This window comes from Bos indicus, chromosome 8, assembly GCF_029378745.1.
Source record: "Bos indicus isolate NIAB-ARS_2022 breed Sahiwal x Tharparkar chromosome 8, NIAB-ARS_B.indTharparkar_mat_pri_1.0, whole genome shotgun sequence".
Classification (NCBI taxonomy): Eukaryota; Metazoa; Chordata; class Mammalia; order Artiodactyla; family Bovidae; genus Bos; species Bos indicus.
In genome coordinates this window covers 46,003,193-46,025,557 of record NC_091767.1, presented here as the reverse complement: position 1 = coordinate 46,025,557, position 22,365 = coordinate 46,003,193, and the positions used below count along the sequence as shown (strand labels likewise).

Genomic DNA, 22,365 nt, shown 5'->3' with positions numbered 1-22,365 from the left:
TTAAATTGAAGAAAGTAGGAAAAACCACTAGACCATTCAGGTTTGATCTAAATCAAATCTCTTATGATTATACAGCGGAAATGAGAAATAGATTCAAGGGATTAGATCTGATAGACAGAGTGCCTCAAGAACTATGGACGGAGGTTCATGACATTGTACAGAAGGCAGTGATCAAGACCATCCCCAAGAAAAAGAAATGCAAAAAGGCAAAATTGTTGTCTGAGGAGGCCTTACAAATAGCTGAGAAAAGAAGAGAAACTAAAGGCAAAGGAGAAAAGGAAAGATATACCCATTTGAATGCAGAGTTCCAAAGAATAGCAAGGAGAGGTAAGAAAGCCTTCCTCAGCAATCAATGCAAAGAAATAGAGGAAAACAATAGAATGGGAAAGACTATAGATCTCTTCAAGAAAATTAGACATACCAAGGGAACATTTCATGCAAAGATGGGCACAATAAAGGACAGAAATTGTATGGACCTAACAGAAGCAGAAGATATGAAGAAGAGGTGGCAAGAATACCCAGAAGAACTATACAAAAAAGATCTTTAAGACCCAGAGAACCAGGATGGTGTGATCACTCACCTAGAGTCAGACATCCTGGAATATGAAGTGAAGTGGGGCTTAGGAAGCATCATTATGAACAAAGCTAGTGGAGGTGATGGAATTCCAGTTGAGCTATTTCAAATCCTAAAAGATTATGCTGTGAAAGTGCTGCACCCAAAATGCTGCACTCAATAAGAATTTAGAAAACTCAGCAGTGGCCATGGGACTGGAAAAGGTCAGTTTTCATTCCAATCCCAAAGAAAGGCAATGCCAAAGAATGCTCAAACTACCACACAATGGCACTCATCTCACATGCTAGCAAAGTAATGCTCAAAATTCTCCAAGCCAGGCTTCAACAGTATGTGAACTGTGAACTTCCAGATGTTCCAGGTGGATTTAGAAAAGGCAGAGGAACCAGAGATCAGGTTGCCAACATCCGCTGGATCATCAAAAAAAGCTAGAGTTCTAGAAAAACATCTATTTCTGCTTTATTGACTATGCCAAAGCCTTTGACTGTATGGATCACAACAAATTATGGAAAATTCTTCAAGAGGTGGGAATACCAGACCACCTGATCTGCCTCTTGAGAAATCCGTGTGCAGGTCAGGAAGCAACAGTTAGAACTGGACATGGAAGAACAGACTTTCCCTAAATGGGGAAAGGAGTACATCAAGGCTGTATATTGTCACCATGCTTATTTAACTTATATGCAGAGTACATCATGAGAAACGCTAGGCTGGAGGAAGCACAAGCTGGAATCAAGATTGCTGGGAGAAATATCAATAACCTCAGATATGCAGATGATACCACCCTTATGGCAGAAGTGAAGAGGAACTAAAGAGCCTCTTGATGAAAGTGAAAGAGGAGAGTGAAAAAGTTGGCTTAAAGCTCAACATTCAGAAAACTAAGATCATGGCATCCAATCTCATCACTTCATGGCAAATAGATGGAGAAATAATGGAAACAGTGTCAGACTTTATTTTTTTTGCTCTCCAAAATCACTGCAGATGGTAATTGCAGCCATGAAATTAAGATGATTGCTCCTTGGTAGAAAAGTTATGACCAACCTAGACAGCATATTTAAAAGCAGAGACATTACTTTACCAACAAAGTCCATCTAATCAAAACTATGGTTTTTCCATATAAAGACTATATGGACTATAAAGAAGGCTTAGTGCCGAGGAATTGATGCTTTTGAACTGTGGTGTTGAAGAAGACTCTTGAGTTTTTTGAACTGCAAGGAGATCCAACCAGTCCATCCTAAAGGAAATCAGTCCTGAATATTCATTGGAAGGACTGATGCTGAAGCTGAAACCCCAATACTTTGGCCACCTAATGCGAAGAACCAACTCATTGGAAAAGATCCTGATGCTGGGAAAGACTGAAAGCAGGAGGAGAAGGGGACAACAGAGGATGAGATAGTTGGATGGCATTACCGACATGATGAACACGAGTTTGAGTTGGTGATGGACAGGGAAGCCTGGCATGCTGCAGTCCATGGGGTCGCAAAAAGTCAGAGACGACTTAGCGACTGAACTGAACCGAGATAGACATCACACGCATGTGCTCAGTTGCTTCAATCATGTCCAACTCTTTGGGACCCCATGGCCCACCAGGCTTCTCTGTCCACAGGAATCTCCAGGCAAGAATACTGGAGTGGGTTTCCATGACCTCCTCCAGGGGAACTTATCCACCCAGGAATTGAACCCACATCTCTTGCATCTCTGCTTTGCAGGCAGATTCTTTACTTTTGAGCCACGAAGGAAGCCCACATAGACAACATACGTAACACAAATGATTAAACTTCTAAAACTCAACATGTTGTATGGCCTTGAAGAAGCTGTGAACCAACTAGTCTCTTTATCTTTCAGAAACAGTTTGAAAAACAGGACCTTAATTCAAACTTAGCTTGATTTCAGTGCTGAAAATAAGAGATGTCGGCGATATAAAACAGGAAACGTTAATTAAGTCTCATGTGAGTTTTAAAAGCTAAATGCTTGGACAAGCTCTAGTCATTTGCAACAATCACATTTACATCTACATTGATAAAAATGAGGTACTGCTAAATCTCAGAATCATTCTCAGCTCTGGAAGGCATTTCATATTGTCTAAAGTCTTAAGAGAGGTGCTGAGGAAGCCCCTGATGTGACACAGAGAATATTAAGAACACAGAGTCCTTTTGTCTGCAGTTGTGCCTTTTCTTTGATGTTAAAACCTAGCATCCAAGAATTACCACTGATTGAAATAGGAGAACCTATGTTTTCTAAAGATACTTCAGGAGGAAGAGATGTGCTTACATCTTACACTTGTGCTCAAGTGTAATTATTTGTTTTGACTCTAGAGGTTCCTGATCCACAGTGGACTTTAAAAAATCATTTCCATAATGCTTTTAGAACTTCTAAGCAGAAAATATGGGAGCAGCAGGGGACTGTCATTTAGTTTATTAAATCAGAACTGAGGTTTCTCGCCCTGATGCCTGCAGTTACTGAAAAGGCACCCTTTCCCCAGATAAATTTTGCCCGCCCCCCCTCCCCCAACACACATATCTGTGTTTCCAGAACCGGCAAGAAATGGTATTTATTCAGTTGGGTTTCATTTTGTAAGTTGACTTTTGAATGCTTTCTTAGAATTTCTATACACCATATTAGTTTTCCTTGCACATACAAATTGAGTGATAATAATGTAAGTGATACATATATGTGCTTTCTATGTACCAGAATCTGTTCTAATGGCTTTGTGTATATTAATTTGTTATTCATTACAACAATCTCAGAAGGAATGTGAGGCATAACGAGAGTAACTTGCAACCCCGTGGACTATAGCCCACCAGGTTCCTCCGTCTATCGGATTATTCCAGCAAGAACACTGGAGTAGGTTGCTGTTTCCTCCTCCAGGAGATCTTTCTGACCCAGGGATCAAACCTGTGTCTCTTACGTCTCCTGCATTGGCAGGTGGGTTCTTAGCACCACCTGGGAAGCCCTCCCAAGGTGAAACAGCTGGCAAAAGGTAGAGCTGGGGTTTGAAGCTCTGACAAACACTACAATGGACTGCCTCTATATAAATGTTGCTTCTTGAGGCAGCAGAATAAATGAGCAGTAGAGTGGTCCAAACAAAGTCAGAGTGGCTTTTGGTCTCTGTTCTCTCAGCGTAGTAGTTCACAATTAGGTGAGGGTCTGTATACACACATAGAGTTAGGTAGGAATGGTGTCTCTACAATGGACTGTAAGTTCCAATGGGCAGATGAAAGTCACACGCTGAACTGACTACAAAAGATTTATACAGGCGTTTTAGGATTGCAAGGTGAGCTTAAGGCTGTTGGACCAATAAATAGAAGCAAATATGCAGATGTGCTTTCTAAGAAATCAATTAACTTATGAAGAGTCTGACATTTCCATTAAAAAAGAACTTTAGATTATTCACTGATAATCCAAAGTCATTTTCTACAGTAATAACAGAACCAAAATTTTGTAACCCACTCCAACACAAATTATCACCCTCTCATTAAAATCCCTAATTTCTAGTTCAGAAGGTCAGTCAGTCCTCAGAGCGAGCTATATGGGAACCAATACCAAATAAAGGAGATTAAGTGGCTATGCAAAGAAATAATCAATCATCTGTCAAGAACCAGTGCTTCTTAATATGAAAAAGGTCACTTAATTTGGCCATTGGGAGTTGCAGACAGGGAGCAATGTATACCCTGGAATTATCATTCATATAACTTAATTCTATAAGCTCTCTGAGGAGCAAAGATCATATCTCATACATCTTTGTATATCTTGCGTCTAATTTACAGAGGCAATCAAGAAATACATCTTAATTTGATGCAGTAATTGCTACTGAATGTTATCGATGTGCATCATACATAATTTATTATATATGCCCAGTTGATCAATCAGGCAATTTCCATATGCACAGGGACTAGAAAAACCTGAACTGTGAACCCCAATCCTGCCAGTGATTTTTGGACCTCAGTCAAAAGAAAAGGAGGGAAAGTATCATATCCTCCAGTAGAGGGAGCCAGATTTTAAGTGTTAACCAAATCACAATTTACTCTCTAGCACTGTTTGCCCGATTCAGAAAGAGGAAATCAGCAATTTGATACATAATCTTCACTTCTGAATCTTACATAATACAGCAAAAAATGGTATCATAGAGGCCAACACTAAAGGCAAGATTTTTCCTAGTAATAGTAATTGTTACTTCTTTTTTAACAATTCTCAGTCAGTTTCATCAGAAGTGGTAGGAGATTTACAACCATTTATTCGGCTTGTGGGTCTCTGACTTCAAGTAAAACTTACAGATATATAAAGATGTCACTATAGGTTGGTATTTTTTTTAAGTGGGAACTTTTTCATTAACAGGTAAAGAGAAGTCTTTTGTTTTTTTACTGAGATATAATTGACATATAACATTGTATTTATTTTAGGCATACAACATAATGACATACAAAATACAATATATACAATATACAGCATAGAACATAATATTGTGAAATGATTACCACAATAAAGTTGGTTAACATTCATCACTATATATAGTTACAACTTTTTTCTTGTAATGAGAACTTTAAGATTTAGTGTCTTAGAAACTTTGAAATATGCAATAGAGTATTATTAACTATACTTCCAATGTTGTACATTACCTCCCCAGGACTTACGCATCTTATAACTGGAATTTTGTACATTTTGACGACCTTCATCCACTTACTCCACTCTTCTGCATCTGGCAACCACTCTTTTCTCTGTATCTATGAGTTTGGTGTTTTTTTTGTTTGTTTTAGATTCTACATATCGGTGAGATCATATGTATTTGTCTTTATCTGACATTTCATTTAGCATAATGCCCTTAAGATCCATCCATCTTGTTACAAATGGCAGGATTTCTTTATTTTTTATGACTAAATAATAGTCCATTTTGTGTGTGTGTATATATATACATATTATATAAAATGTCTGTATGTACAATGTATAGATATATATATATAATATATTTTATCCATTCATTCATCAATGGACACTCAGGTTGTTTCCATGTTGTGATTATTGTTAAGTAATGCTATAATGAACAGAGTAGTGCAGATATCTCTTCAAGATAGTGATTTCATTTCCTTTGGATAAATACTTCGAAGTTGAAATGCTAGATCATATGATAGTTCTATTCTTAATTTTTTTTGAGCAAACTCCATAATGCCTACCTTATTTGCTGTACCAATTTATATTCCCATCAACAGTGTACAAGTGTTCCCTTTTCTTCACATCCTCTCCAAAACTTATCTATTGTTTTTTGATAATAAGTCATTCTAACAGGTTCGAGGTAATATCTGTGGTTCTGATCTGCGTTTTCCCAATTAGTTATGTTGATGTACTTGTTGGCCATCTGTATGTCTTCTTTTGAAAAATGTTCATTCGCTTCTCTCCCCATTTATAAATTGGATTGTTTTCTAGTTCTATTGAGTTGTATGAGTTCTTTATGTATATTGAATATTAATCCTTTATCAGATATTTCATTGTATTTTCTCCCATCTATAAATTGTTTTTTAATTTTGTTGATGATTTCCTTTTCTGTTCAAAAACTAAAGAGTTTTAACTTGGTACAGTCCCACTTGTTTATTTTTGCTTTTGTTGCCTTTGCTTTTGTTATCAAATTTGAAAGGTCATTGTTGGGACCAAAGACTAATGTCAAGGAGCTGGCCTTCTTCCAGGAGTTATATGGTTTCATGGTTTGGGTTTTACATTTAGCTCTTTAATCCATTTTCAGTTTATTTTTGTGTATGGTGTACTTACACAGTTTCATTCTTGTGCATGTGACTGTCCAGTTTTCCGAACACCATTTATTGAAGAGATTATCCCCTCTTCATTGTGAATTCTCAGCTGAAAAGTCTTCATTAAGGACAGTATTTTGGGGCAAACGGATCATGATGGCAAAGAAGAAGAATGTGGAACTCACCTCCCTCCACAAACTCATTAAAAATACATTTGTATGTGGAACAATTCTCATGAAAAGCTAACAGGAACTGGCAGATAACTGCACAAAGCTACAAGAAAGATCTCCATGTAAGGAAGTAGGTTGAAATAAAGGCATGAGGTCCTGTGCCCTGAAAGGATTCTAAAAGGAAGAGAAGGTCCATGTGGGTGAGTCCTTGCTCTGGGGAGCAGGCACTTTGAGCAAGTCTGGACAACTCAGTCATGGGGTCCCGTACAGAGGAGACAACACTCCTTGGCTGCTGGGAGAACTGCTGGGACAGACAGAAGGGCTAGAGAAGCCTAGACTACTTGAGAGGAGTGTGCATGCTGGCTTGCCAACAGAGTGGAGAGAGCCTTGCACTGATGACTGTTGCCTTGTCAGTGTTCCCAATCCAATGGGGCAAACACCTCAGCCCTCCTCACTCCATACCACAGCTTGGCATGAGATCTGGGCCAACTGAATCCTGGAAAAAGATTTAGTCTAGCTATGCACAAACTGGGGGGCTTGTGTGTGATCTGGGTGGGGCAGAGGTGGCCATTGTCAGCATATGCATGGGGTGGTGGTGCTGTAGGAGTGTGCACATGTCATCTCCCAGAGCACCCTGACCCTGTCCACTCCATACTGCAGCTTAACACAGCATCTGGGGCAGACAGGTCCTGGAAGAAGACTGCCACAGAGGCAGCCTAGATCTCTGGCAGCAGCACAGACACCTCAGTCCCCACAGCCACAACACCCTCACTCCCAGCCCCAACCTGGTGGATGTTCTGGCTCCACCCACTCCACACCACAGCCTTGCACTAGATCTGGGATGACCACGGCAAGGTAAAGGACGCTACCTTGGGCTGTTCCGAAGTGGAGCCACAGATATCTACACAGGTGGCACATCAGTCCTCAGTGAGCACATGAGCCCCACTTGCTTTAGAAATCACCTCTTTGGGGGCATGGCATGCACTCAAAGGAAATGGAGACTGGGTGACTTCTACTCCAACAACTGAGGAGCAGACCACACCACACCCTGACAAGGTTGTGACAGCTATAAAGCAGAGGGGAAGCCCCCACCTCACACCCTACACAGGCTTTGAATCCCCTGACACCAACCACACCCCCTTCAAGGCGAAAATGTCCAGCAAACCCTGAGGAAAGATGTGGTTGGTGTCCATATCAAAAAGAACTCTCACACCAAAGACATCAGACACACACAGTGTACACAGGGATGCTCCCACATAAAAACACTCCTTCAAGACCACAGTAGATAACTGTTTCTCCTAAATTCATAGGGTAAAAGAAAGTTAGGCAAAATGAAAAAGCAGAGGAACTACTCCCAATTAAAAGAGCAAGAGAAATCCCCTGAAAGAACAAATAAAGAAATAGAACTAATAACTCTACCAGAACCTGAGTTCAAAAAAAGTGGTAATAAAAATGCTAACCGGGTTAAGAAAGAGCATTAATAGAAATGCAGATCACTGTAACAAGGAATTAGAAACTATAAAGATGAAGCAATAAAAAATTAGATAATTCAACTTCCAAAAGCAATCTAGAAACATTGAATAGTCAACTAAATGACACGGAATAACAAATAAGTGCTGTGGAATACAGAATAATGGAAATCAGCCAATCAGAATAGCAGATAGAAAGACAAATTTAAAAAATGAAAGCAACATACGAGGTCTATAGGGAGTAATATAAAATGTGCCAACTTATGCATAATAGCGGTTTCAAAGGTGGAGAGAAAGAGAAAGGGATGAAAAATGTACTTGAAGAAATTGTAGCTGAAAACTTCTCAAATCTGAAAAAGGAAACAGAGAGCCAGGTACAGGAAGCACGTGCACGCATGCGTGCTCAGGAAGCACAGAGGGTCCCAAACAAGATGAACCCAAACAGATCCACAGCACGGCATATAATTAAAATGGCAAAGGTTAAAGATAAACAGAGGATTCTAAAAGCAGCAAGAGAAAAACAGAGAGTCATATACAAGTTTTCTAAGAATTTCACCAGACTTATTTGATCTCATCTAATCTATTAACTTCCCCTCAGTCTACTCTGCGTGCATGCTCAGTAGCTTCAGTTGTGTCCAACTCTTTGTGACCCCATAGACTATAGCCTGCCAGGATTCAACTCTAAATCTTAAACTTCTCTGTCTGCTGCTCTCAACAAATATTTATTGAGCATCAATTATATGCCACACTTTGTCCTATGTACTGGGCATACAGAATTGAAATACTCCTGTCCTCATGTAACTCATGTTCTATTTATCCTCAGAACTAGCCCAGCCTGAATATCTTAAACCCTGTTAATAGTCTCCCTTATCACAAACTTTCACCCTCTCATTTTCTCATCCCCTCACTATTCCAAATCCCGTAACTTCACCTTACAAGGTCCTCCAGTCTCTTGGCCACTCCATACATCCATGCCTGACCATGCTTTCCTTCTTACAGAGCTTGGACCCATGCATAATATAGCACTTCAGCAACACTCGTAAGAGTTTCAACTGTTTAATCCTTTTATCTACACACCCTCATCCTTGAGGATTTTCTTACTTTTCATAAGTAAACTCAGTTTTAATTACTAACTATATATCCACCACAGAAAACTCTCATAACTCCAGGTAATTCTTCTGGGTCCCATTCCCCTTATATCCAACTACCTGCTAGATGTCCCCACCTGGATGTCCCAAACTCAACATGTCTCAGATAGTACTCATCTTCATCCACATTCCCACTTTTCCTTCAGTGTTCTCTATCCTCATCAATGGTACCACTGATGTCATCTTGGATTCCCACCTCCCCCCCTCCATATCTAATTAATCACTAAGACCTGCCAACTCTAAATCATAAACTTCTCTGTCTGCTGCTCTCTGTCCACAATGACATCATTTCTCTCCTCCCTTTTATGGTAGCTTCGTCACTGGTCCTTCTGCTTCTAGTCATGCTCCTTCCAAGCATTCTCCACACTGCCTTTATTTTTATCATCGTATTTCTTATCATATTACTCACTGCTTAAAGCTCAAAATTTCCTGAATCAAGTCTTTTCTTCTCCATGATATACTTGGCTTTTTATGATCTCGTTTCTGTCTTCCTCTACTGCCTCAGTATCTTAGTCAGTTTTGGTTCAGTTCAGTTCAGTTGCTCAGTCATGTCCAACTCTTTGTGACCCCATGAATTTGCAGCATGCCAGGCCTCCCTGTCCATCACCAACTCCCGGAGTTTACTCAAACTCATGTCCATCAAGTCAGTGATGCCATCCAGCCATCTCATCCTCTGTCATCCCCTTCTCTTCCTGCCCCCAATCCCTCCCAACATCAGAGTCTTTTCCAATGAGTCAACTCTTTGCATGAGGTGGCTAAAGTATTGGAGTTTCAGCTTTAGCATCAGTCCTTCCAAAGAACACCCAGGACTGATCTCCTTTAGAATAGACTGGTTGGATCTCCTTGCAGTCCAAGGGACTCTCAAGAGTCTTCTCCAACACCACAAACAAAATACCATAGACTGCATACTTTAAACAATGAACATTTATTTCTCATGGTTCTGGGGGCTGGGAAGTCCAAGATTAAGATGCAGGATGACTAGGTGTCTGATGAAGTCTCTCCTCCTGCTTGCAGACAGACATGGTCTGTGTCCTCACATGGTGGGGAAAGAGGGAGGTAGTAGGAACAAGCTCTGGTCTCTTCATTCATTCCAAAATAAAGACCCCACCCTCATGACCTCATCTAAACCTAATTAACTCCCAAACACCCTATCTCATTATGCCATCACACTGGAGGTCAAAACTTCAAATTACAAATTTCCTGGAAGACATAGACATTTAGTCAATAATGCTTAGCTTCCATCATTCCAAATTCATCCTACCTCTGTGACTTTTCTCTAGCTATTGCCTCTGTCTAGAATTCTCTCCTCCTCTCACTTTGCTCAATGTAAATAACCACTTTCTTTTAGGCAAATGTATGCTCTTTCCATCAGAGAAGGCAATGGCAACCCACTGCAGTACTCTTGCCTGGAAAATCCCATGGACAGAGGGGCCTGGTAGGCTGCAGTCCATGGGATCGCTAGGAGTCAGACACGACTGAGCGACTTCACTTTCACTTTTCACTTTCATGCATTGGAGAAGGAAATGGCAACCCACTCCAGTGTTATTGTCTGGAGAATCCCAGGGACGGGGAGCCTGGTGGGCTGCCGTCTATGGGGTCGCACAGGGTCAGATACGACTGAAGTGACTTAGCAGTAACATGCTCTTTCCATCTAGTCAAGGCTATGGTTTTTCCAGTAGTCATATATGGATGTGAGAGTTGAACTGTGAAGAAAGCTGAGCACCGAAGAACTGATGCTTTTGAACTGTGGTGTTGGAGAAGACTCTTGAGAGTCCCTTGGACTGCAAGGAGATCCAACCAGTCCGTTCTGAAGGAGATCAGCCCTGGATCAGATCCTTATTTGGAAGGAATGATGCTAAAGCTGAAACTCCAGGACTTTAGCCACCTCATAAGAAGAGTTGACTCATTGGAAAAGACTCTGATGCTGGGAGGGATTGGGGGCAGGAGGAGAAGGGGATGACAGAGGATGAGATGGCTGGATGGCATCACTGACTCGGTGGACGTGAGTCTGAGTGAACTCCAGGAGTTGGTGATGGACAGGGAGGCCTGGTGTGCTGCGATTCATGGGGTCGAAAAGAATCGGACATGACTGAGTGACTGAACTGAACTCATGCTCTTTCATCATCTTTCAACTCATGTTTCAACTTATTGAGTAGCCTTCTATGATTTCCCCCAACAGACCAAAGAACATCTCTAGAATTCCATTACATTTGCACACATATCTATTATAGAAATCATCATATTACTGTCTATTTATAGGTTTATTTTCCCATATAATCTATGGTTTTAGATACAAGCCAGCCCTAGTTACTTAATATTTGTGAAATGAGTAAGTAAATATATGGACAACATACACCTTTAACAACACAGCATACTAGATCTTCTGCTTTGAAATGGGTTTACTATTCAGAAACCATTTATAGGACATACATTTTTTAATCTTGGAAAGCAATTTATCCAACTCCTCAAGTTCAATGGTTTTCTTTAATAAACTTTCAAATTGAGGTATAATATGCATATTGAAGGGGCTTCCCAGGTAGCTCAGCTGGTGAAGAATCCACCTGCAATGGAGACCTGGATTCAATTCCTGGGTTTTGAAGATCCCCTGGGGGAGGGCATGGCAACCCACTCCAGTATTCTTGCCTGGAGAATCCCCATGGACAGAAAAGCCTAGGGGGCTATAGTCCATGGGGTTGCAAAGAGTTGGACATGACTGAGCAACTAAGCACAGTAGAGCATACATACTGAAAATAAGCATACAAAAGTTAACAGCCCAGTGAATTTTCACAAAGTGAATATAGTGTGGTAACTACCAGCTGGATCAAGAAACAGAGCATTATGCTCTCTGAAGCAGCTCTAATGCCCTTCCTAGTCATATTGTGACCCCCTAAAATAATCACCATTTCAACTTCTAATACTGTAGGTTAATTTTCCCTTAATTATATGTTTTGAACTTTTTATAAATAAAATTAGAGTACTTTTTTTTTGCATCTGTGAACTCAACTATCTTTTCTTTATTTCTTTTTGCCTACCAGATTTCTTTTTTGGAACCAGTTTTATTGAATTCATGTAGAAGTGTTTTAGCCATTTAAAAAAATAAGGCATTTAATCCAAGCAAATTGGCTAATGGAAAATACAAATTTCATATTACAAGGCTTGGCTATCAAATATCACATCTTTGTAACAATTTCTCAGTCAACATGTTCAGGTGCCAGCATTCATCATGAACACTTTTTTAAATGTTTCAATGAAATTTTCATGTTAGAGTATTTTTAGACTTACACAAAAGTTGTGCAGAGTTCTCGTATACCTCTCACTTGGTTTTCCCTATCATTAACATTAGAATGGTACATATGTCACAGTCCTTACTTCATTCAATTCTCCTTAGCTTTTATACAATGCTCTTCTGTTCCAGGAACCCATGCATGATGTCACATTACATTTAGTAATCATATGTCCTTAGACTCCTCTTGGCTGTGACAGTTTCTCAGACTTTCCTTGTTTTTGATGACCTTGAAAATTTTGATGAGTACTGGTAAGATATTTCATAGTGTCCCTTAATTGGGATTTGTCTGTTTTCCCATGATTCAGCTGGAGTGAGGGGATTTTAGAGGAAGACCAGAGAGGTCAAGTGCCATTTTCTTCATATAATATCAAGGGTGTGTGCATGCTTCCTGTTGCTCAGTGGTGTCCAACTCTTTGCAACCCCATGGACTGCAGCCCATCAGGCTCATTTGTCCATGTAATCTTTCAGGCAAGAATACTGGGATGGGTTGCCATTTCCTACTCCAGGGGATCTTCTCAACCCAGAGATCAAACTCACATCTCTGTATTTCCTGCATTGCACGTGGATTCTTCACTGATGAGTCACTGGGGACACCTATCAAGGGTAGACACTACTTATTACTGCTGATGTTGCCCTTGATCACTGCATTGAGGTAATGTTTACTAGGAGTGCTCACTACAAACTTACTCTTCTTTCCCTATTTCCATACTATTTGGAAGAAAGTCATTGTGTGCTGCATACACTGAATAAATTGTATGTATCTCACATGCCCTACTGTTCTACTGTTTAGTTCTTCTGTTTAGAACTAAAATTCTAGAAATATAGAATTATTTGCTGTTTAGCTCTAAACATCTGCTGCTGCTCAGTCGCTTCAGTCATGTCCGACTCTGTGCGACCCCATAGACGGCAGCCCACCAGGCTCCCCCGTCCCTGGGATTCTCCAGGCAAGAACACTGGAGTGGGTTGCCATTTCCTTCTCCAATGCATGAAAGTGAAAAGTGAAAGTGAAGTTTTGCTCAGTCGTGTTCGACCCTCAGCGACCCCATGGACTGCAGCCTACCAGGCTCCTCCGTCCATGGGATTTTCCAGGCAAGAGTACTGGAGTGGGGTGCCATTGCCTTCTCCGCTAAACATCTAGAAATATTTAAAAATTCCATCACTGATATTTTCCCATGAATGATCCCCACCCTCAAGTCATACAAAGCAGCAATTGAAAGGTGAAATGATCTGCTTACCTTCTACTCAGAAAAACTCCTTTCCTTACTCCAGGACTTGAACTGAGGCAGACTCATTCTTCAGAGAAATCTAAGGTTCTGTAGCATACCATCTGTCTGGCAATCTCTTGAGATACTTTTCTCTGCCTGATTTCTCTAAAGTGAGAGGCATTAAATTTGCCTCCACACTTACTTCATCTGCTTTTTTAAAATCATTTTATCCTGCCTCTCGATTACCCATTTCCTTGAGTCTTGTCTTTCATAGCCACTGTCTTACAATTATACAATAAAATGAGAAATGCCAACAGCCTTTTTTCTTCTATTTTCCTGCTTTATGAAAGAGCTTTTTGCATACTCCACTGGATTTTAAACTACTTATGAGAAAGAGGCATTCTGAAAAGAAATGCTCTTTACTTTATGATTTCCCTACGTTCTTTTCTTCAGTTGGCTTGAAAAGATAAGTGTTTTCAGATTCCTATATTTGCTTGAGGCTTTTAGAAATATTTCTTTGTTTGATGTACTTCAGTTTTTAAAAAGTCACTATATACACTATGCAGTTTGTTTCTTAAGTAATGAATAAGCACTTTCTTGTGGCCAATTCTGGGGTCTCATTTTTTTAAAAGCCCAAACAACCCTTTAATTGCCAGTGTCATATCAGTTATCTTATCAGTATAGTATCTGAAATAAGCCTACTCAGAGTTTGTATGCATATTTAATAAAAATTTGAATTAAATGCACCAAACATGTACAATATTGAAAAATACTCCACCTTTAATCCATTTTTTAAATCTCTTCTCACTTTCCAATTATAACTTGAATTTATCCTCTCCCAAATATCTCCAAATTTGTTTTCTTACTTTGGCAACTCCACCCATCTGTATAGACTTAAGTTTAATTAAATGCATTTTTTTCCTAACTGTTCTTAATATTAGGCCAAAAGCCTATAGAATCTAACATTCTCATGTTCAATAAATAAATGGACATATATTATGCACCTATATGAATTCAACACATTAAGTTTTAAGGGAAAAAAGACTTGTTAATCCTTAGTCTGGTAGTACAATAGAGAATAAAATATTTATAATCAATGAATACTTGATCCTGCCTATATTAAAATGATAATTGGAACCCTAGGCCACAAGTTTTAGTTGTGTTTAATGAAAATCTCAGAGTGAAATGTGACACAAATCATTTTTAGAAGGTAAAGCAGAGTTAGCCATTACCCTTCATTTAGAAAGATAAGGGAGAAGAGTCGAACATATACATGCCAATTATCATAACATTTAAGGTGAATCTATACTTCATCATCATGAGGTTGGATTTCTGTCTAAGTCTGTTTACTAAAAGAAGTACCTGGGCTTTTTTTCCTTATTAGTAGTACTGGAATTTTTTTTTTTAATTAGGAAAATATCTTTATTATTTCTGAAATATTCCACTATTCACTGTAAAAATCATGATAATGGCTTTTTCACAACTTCATAAATTATGGAAAAATTATCTTCCACCTTCTTTACAGAAGTCCTCCCACCAGCCACCCTCCCTTGCTGAGTCCCAGAAACCTGTGAGCCCTGTGAGGGAGGCTCAGCCCACACACATCTGTAGCACCCTGAGGCAGGCACCCACAGAAGGCCTGCGGCATGACACTTATGGCTGGCAGGCCACAGTATAGAATTTTAAAAAAAGAAGAAAAGAAAAAGTCTACTTCACCTATGAATATCGTTTTTACTACACAATAAATATTAATTTTGTTCTCCATCCTTATTCAGAAAATGCTTAGAGCGATGCTTTCCCTATTTTCCATGACATACTAATATCCTAGAATATATGAAAAAATATTCCTAGCAAAAATGATTCTGTGATGAAATAAGCCCAGAAAATATCAGATTAAATAGGAGTAAACTGCATTCTATTCTACAGAATTTCTCAGGGTCTTTGATATTTGAACGTGTGTTGTAATGTTCCAAGATAGAGAGATGGCATATAGTATTCCCCAATGACATTTGGCCAACAGAACACTTCCTTCAAGAAACACCTGTTAAAATCTCCAGGCCAAATTTTTGGAAGCGAGAGATTAATAGAGAGAGCAATGGAGAGAGAAATTAAAATGACTATTGGGAAGACAGTGATACTATTAATAGCAATAGGAAACAGGAGAGACAAATTTGCAATAGAATATTATTTCATCTTGAACATAATGAGGTTCCTTTCCTGTCTGGTGGAGATGAGCAGCATATACGAGACTCAAGCTCAGGAGAGAGGTCAGGTTATTGATTATGATTAATTAGAAGTCTTCTACTATATAGCCTTAGCACTCTGATACATTACAATGGCTTGTGAGATAGGTCACAAGTAACTTTTTACTAACATTGGTTAAAATACCAAATTTGCAAAAGCTTTACACTTTCGAAGAAAATAATATTATAGGCTTTTCTGCATGTAATGAATGATACAAAGAAAATTTATTTTCTCAGCAACTAGTGACTGAATGGGTACTTTGATAAATCTGATGGTGGCACTGGGCTTCCAGGGCCTCACATCAATAGTAGTAGGCAGATTCCCTGCATAGACCAGGAAAAGGGTATGAGTTCAAGTCTTAAAATAGGAAATGGTTTGGTGAGTGGAGGGATGCAAGAGAAAGAAGGGGGTGAAGAAACGTGAGAGCAGAGACACTTGGTGGAGGTTTTCAATTAAACTGCCACATGCTATGTGATATAACTTACCCTCACATCCCAGTAACTGAAGCAAGTTTTCAAAAAATCATATACTGAGTGTGGTTTGATTTTTTTTTTTTAAAGAAAGCAATGTTTTGTTTGGCAGAGTATCAAGACAACACTCAGATGCATGAAAAGAAGGGACAGCCTAGAATAGGTGGCCAATTTGGTGGATTCTGTTGACTACCTGCTCAACATTTGCTTCCCTCTTCTTTCTTCCTGACACCCTGCTTTACATCAGGTAGCCATATAACAGAATCCAGTGGAAGCCAACACCATTTGTAGTTCAGGAGGAGATTCTGGCTTGTCTAAGCCAGTCATGGCATCCCCCTTACCAGGGATGGTTTTAGGAATGTGCAAGTGACCCCATTCTGGCCACTGAGATATACATGAAGGAGACTCAGTGAAATTTTCCTAGTTTCTGAGAAATGCATCAAAGAAGAGAAAGTCATTCTCTTTCTTCTGAACATTTCATGCCTGGACATGAGGGCTGGAACAATTTCATCCATTATGTAGCCAGTCTGAGGAGGGCAGAGGCAAGAGAACTCAGGAGCCAGGACACAGCAGACCAAGGGCCTGTCCTACCTTTGAACTTGATGTTACGTGAGATCATAAAAGCACTTAGTGTTTCAGCCAGTCTAAGACTTTTGTTTCTTACAAGCAGAAGTATGTGAACTATGAATGCCTATAATAATACCACTCTCACTGACCTACATTCTGAAAAGCTTTTCCAGGTGGGAGAGAAAGCAGCACAGTTAAACCCAGCCTGATCTAAATATTTCATAATCTGTAGCCAATCTAATCTATATCATACCTTTATAAAATGTTTTACTGACTGTTATGCCCACCCTCTTCCCCCACCTGAATGCATTCTATGCACTGTTATATTAGTCAGGATTCTCCAGAGAAACAAAACCAACAAGATGTGTGTGTGTGTGTGTGTAGATAGATAGATTTTAAGGAATTGACTCATATGATTTATGGAGGCTGGAAAGTCCAAAATCTGCAGGGTGGGCTCTCAGGCTGTCAGGCTAGAGACTAGGGAGAGCTGATGCTGAAGTCTGAAGGAAGTCTGTTGCAGTATTCTTTCTTGTTCACGGGAGGTCAGCATTTTTGTTCTATCCAGGCCTTCAAATGACTGGAAGAGGCCCATCATATTTTAAAGGCAACCTGTTTTACTCAAAGTCTACCGATTTAATTGTAAATCTCATCCAAAAACACCCTCACAGAAAATATCCAGAACAATATTTGATGAAATATCTTTGGCACCCCACTCTAGTACTCTTGACTGGAAAATCCCATGGATGGAGAAGCCTGGTAGGCTGCAGTCCATGGGGTCGCTAAGAGTCAGACACGACTGAGTGACTTCACTTTCCCTTTTCACTTTCATGCATTGGAAAAGGAAATGGCAACCCACTCCAGTGTTCTTGCCTGGAGAATCCCAGGGATGGGGGAGCCTGGTGGGCTGCCGTCTATGGGGTCACACAGAGTCGGACACGACTGAAGCGACTTAGCAGCAGCAGGGCACCATAGCTCAGTCAAGTTGACACATGAAATTAACCATCAAAACTATTTTTTTTATTTTTTAAATTTTATTTTATTTTTAAACTTTACATAATTGTATTAGTTTTGCCAAATATCAAAATGAATCCACCACAGGTATACATGTGTTCCCCATCCTGAACCCTACCCCCTCCTCCCTCCCCGTACTATCCCTCTGGGTCGTCCCAGTGCACTAGCCCCAAGCATCCAGTATCGTGCATCGAACCTGGACTGGCAACTCGTTTCTTACATGATATTTTACATGTTTCAATGCCATTCTCCCATATCTTCCCACCCTCTCCCTCTCCCACAGAGTCCATAAGACTGTTCTATACATCAGTGTCTCTTTTGCTGTCTCGTACACAGGGTTATTGTTACCATCTTTCTAAATTCCATATATATGCGTTAGAATACTGTATTTATGTTTTTCCTTCTGGCTTACTTCACTCTGTATAATAGGCTCCAGTTTCATCCACCTCATTAGAAATGATTCAAATGTATTCTTTTTAATTGCTGAGTAATACTCCATTGTGTATATGTACCATAGCTTTCTTAGCCATTCATCTGCTGATGGACATCTAGGTTGCTTCCATGTCCTGGCTATTATAAACAGTGCTGCGATGAACACTGGGGTACATGTGTCTCTTTCCCTTCTGGTTTCCTCAGTGTGTATGCCCAGCAGTGGGATTGCTGGATCATAAGGCAGTTCTATTTCCAGTTTTTTAAGGAATCTCCACACTGTTCTCCACAGTGGCTGTATTAGTTTGCATTCCCACCAACAGTGTAAGAGGGTTCCCTTTTCTCCACAACCTCTCCAGCATTTATTATTTGTAGACTTTTGGATCGCAGCCATTCTGACTGGTGTGAAATGGTACCTTATAGTGGTTTTGATTTGCATTTCTCTGATAATGAGTGATGTTGAGCATCTTTTCATGTGTTTGTTAGCCATCTGTATGTCTTCTTTGGAGAAATGTCTATTTGGTTCTTTGGCCCATTTTTTGATTGGGTCATTTATTTTTCTGGAGTTGAGCTGTAGGAGTTGCTTGTATATTTTTGAGATTAGTTGTTTGTCAGTTGCTTCATTTACTATTATTTTCTCCCATTCTGAAGGCTGTCTTTTCACCTTGCTAATAGTTTCCTTTGATGTGCAGAAGCTTTTAAGTTTAATTAGGTCCCATTTGTTTATTTTTGCTTTTATTTCCAATATTCTGGGAGGTGGGTCATAGAGGATCCTGCTGTGATGTATGTTGGAGAGTGTTTTGCCTATGTTCTCCTCTAGGAGTTTTATAGTTTCTGGTCTTACATTTAGATCTTTAATCCATTTTGAGTTTATTTTTGTGTATGGTGTTAGAAAGTGTTCTAGTTTCATTCTTTTACAAGTGGTTGACCAGATTTCCCAGCACCACTTGTTAAAGAGATTGTCTTTAATCCATTGCATATTCTTGCCTCCTTTGTCAAAGATAAGGTGTCCATATGTGCGTGGATTTATCTCTGGGCTTTCTATTTTGTTCCATTGATCTATATTTCTGTCTTTGTGCCAGTACCATACTGTCTTGATAACTGTGGCTTTGTAGTAGAGCCTGAAGTCAGGTAGGTTGAGTCCTCCAGTTCCATTCTTCTTTCTCAAGATCGCTTTGGCTATTTGAGGTTTTTTGTATTTCCATACAAATTGTGAAATTATTTGTTCTAGCTCTGTGAAGAATACCGTTGGTAGCTTGATAGGGATTGCATTGAATCTATAAATTGCTTTGGGTTGTATACTCATTTTCACTATATTGATTCTTCCAATCCATGAACATGGTATATTTCTCCATCTATTAGTGTCCTCTTTGATTTCTTTCACCAGTGTTTTATAGTTTTCTATATACAGGTCTTTAGTTTCTTTAGGTAGATATATTCCTAAGTATTTTATTATTTCTGTTGCAATGGTGAATGGAATTGTTTCCTTAATTTCTCTTTCTGTTTTCTCATTATTAGTGTATAGGAATGCAAGGGATTTCTGTGTGTTGATTTTATATCCTGCAACTTTACTATAGTCATTGATTAGCTCTAGTAATTTTCTGGTGGAGTCTTTAGGGTTTTCTATGTAGAGGATCATGGCATCTGCAAACAGTGAGAGTTTTACTTCTTCTTTTCCAATTTGGATTCATTTTATTTCTTTTTCTGCTCTGATTGCTGTGGCCAAAACTTCCAAAATGATGTTGAATAGTAATGGTGAAAGTGGGCACCCTTGTCTTGTTCCTGACTTTAGAGGAAATGTTTTCAATTTTTCACCATTGAGGATAATGTTTGCTGTGGGTTTGTCATATATAGCTTTTATTATGTTGAGGTATGTTCCTTCTATTCCTGCTTTCTGGAGAGTTTTTATCATAAATGGATGTTGAATTTCGTCAAAGGCTTTCTCTGCATCTATTGAGATAATCATATGGTTTTTATCTCTAGACAGGAAACACAAAAACGGTGTATAAATTCGAACCCAAAACAATAAAGTAAATGGCAACGGGATCATACTTATCAGTAATTACCTTAAACGTAAATGGGTTGAATGCCCCAACCAAAAGACAAAGACTGGCTGAATGGATACAAAAACAAGACCCCTACATATGTTGTCTACAAGAGACCCACCTCAAAACAGGGGACACATAGAGACTGAAAGTGAAGGGCTGGAAAAAGATTTTCCATGCAAATAGGGACCAAAAGAAAGCAGGAGTAGCAATACTCATATCAGATAAAATAGACTTTAAAACAAAGGCTGTGAAAAGAGACAAAGAAGTCACTACATAATGATCAAAGGATCAATCCAAGAAGAAGATATAACAATTATAAATATATATGCACCCAACACAGGAGCACCGCAGTATGTAAGACAAATGCTAACAAGTATGAAAGGAGAAATTAACAATAACACAATAATAGTGGGAGACTTTAATACCCCACTCACACCTATGGATAGATCAACTAAACAGAAAATTAACAAGGACACACAAACTTTAAACGATACAATAGACCAGTTAGACCTAATTGATATCTATAGGACATTTCATCCCAAAACAATGAATTTCACCTTTTTCTCAAGCGCACACTGAACCTTCTCCAGGATAGATCACATCCTGGGCCATAAAGCTAGCCTTGGTAAATTCAAAAAAATAGAAATCATTCCAAGCATCTTTTCTGACCACAATGCAGTAAGATTAGATCTCAATTACAGGAGAAAAACTATTAAAAATTCCAACATATGGAGGCTGAACAACACCCTGCTGAATAACCAACAAATCACAGAAGAAATCTAAAAGAAATCAAAATTTGCATAGAAACGAATGAAAATGAAAACACAACAACTCAAAACCTGTGGGACACTTTAAAAGCAGTCCTAAGGGGAAAGTTCATAGCAATACAGGCACACCTCAAGAAACAAGAAAAAAGTCAAATAAATAACCTAACTCTACACCTAAAGCAACTAGAAAAGGAAGAAATGAAGAACCCCAGGGTTAGTAGAAGGAAAGAAATCTTAAAAATTAGAGCAGAAATAAATGCAAAAGAAACAAAAGAGACCATAGCAAAAATCAACAAAACCAAAAGCTGGTTCTTTGAAAGGATAAATAAAATTGACAAACCATTAGCCAGACTCATCAAGAAACAAAGGGAGAAAAATCAAATCAATAAAATTAGAAACGAAAATGGAGAGATCACAACAGATAACACAAATACAAAGGATCATAAGAGACTACTATCAACAATTATATGCCAATAAAATGGACAACGTGGAAGAAATGGACAAATTCTTAGAAAAGTACAACTTTCCAAAACTCGACCAGGAAGAAATAGAAAATCTTAACAGAACCATCACAAGCACGGAAATTGAAACTGTAATCAAAAATCTTCCAGCAAACAAAAGCCCAGGTCCAGACGGCTTCACAGCTGAATTCTACCAAAAATTTAGAGAAGAGCTAACACCTATCCTGCTCAAATTCTTCCAAAAAATTGCAGAGGAAGGTAAACTTCCAAACTCATTCTATGAGGCCACCATCACCCTAATACCAAAACCTGACAAAGATCCCACAAAAAAAGAAAACTACAGGCCAATATCACTGATGAACATAGACGCAAAAATCCTTAACAAAATTCTAGCAATCAAAATCCAAAACTATTTTTTTTAGTTCCCAACCAATTTCCTGGGACCTCATTGAACTTTGGGCATATTCAAGGCATTATGTCATACATGTGAATATTTTCTGTCATTGGCATCATAATAAATAAAAGAAAAAAACAAATTCCAGATGAAGGTAATAGTAGAGTCTAAGACATCATGAGAAACGCTGGACTGGAAGAAACACAAGCTGGAATCAAGATTTCCAGGAGAAATATCAATAACCTCAGATATGCAGATGACACCACCCTTATGGCAGAAAGTGAAGAGGAACTAAAAAGCCTCTTGATGAAAGTGAAAGTGGAGAGTGAAAAAGTTGGCTTAAAGCTCAACATTCAGAAAACGAAGATCATGGCATCTGGTCCCATCACTTCA

At 39.1% G+C, this 22,365-nt stretch overlaps 1 protein-coding gene across 1 annotated transcript in view; it reads right to left on the bottom strand.

Annotated features, from left to right (window-relative positions):
- The window catches only part of CFAP95 (cilia and flagella associated protein 95), a 338,954-nt gene that overhangs the window by 143,568 nt on the left and 173,021 nt on the right, over nucleotides 1–22,365 (bottom strand). The window lies entirely within an intron of this gene.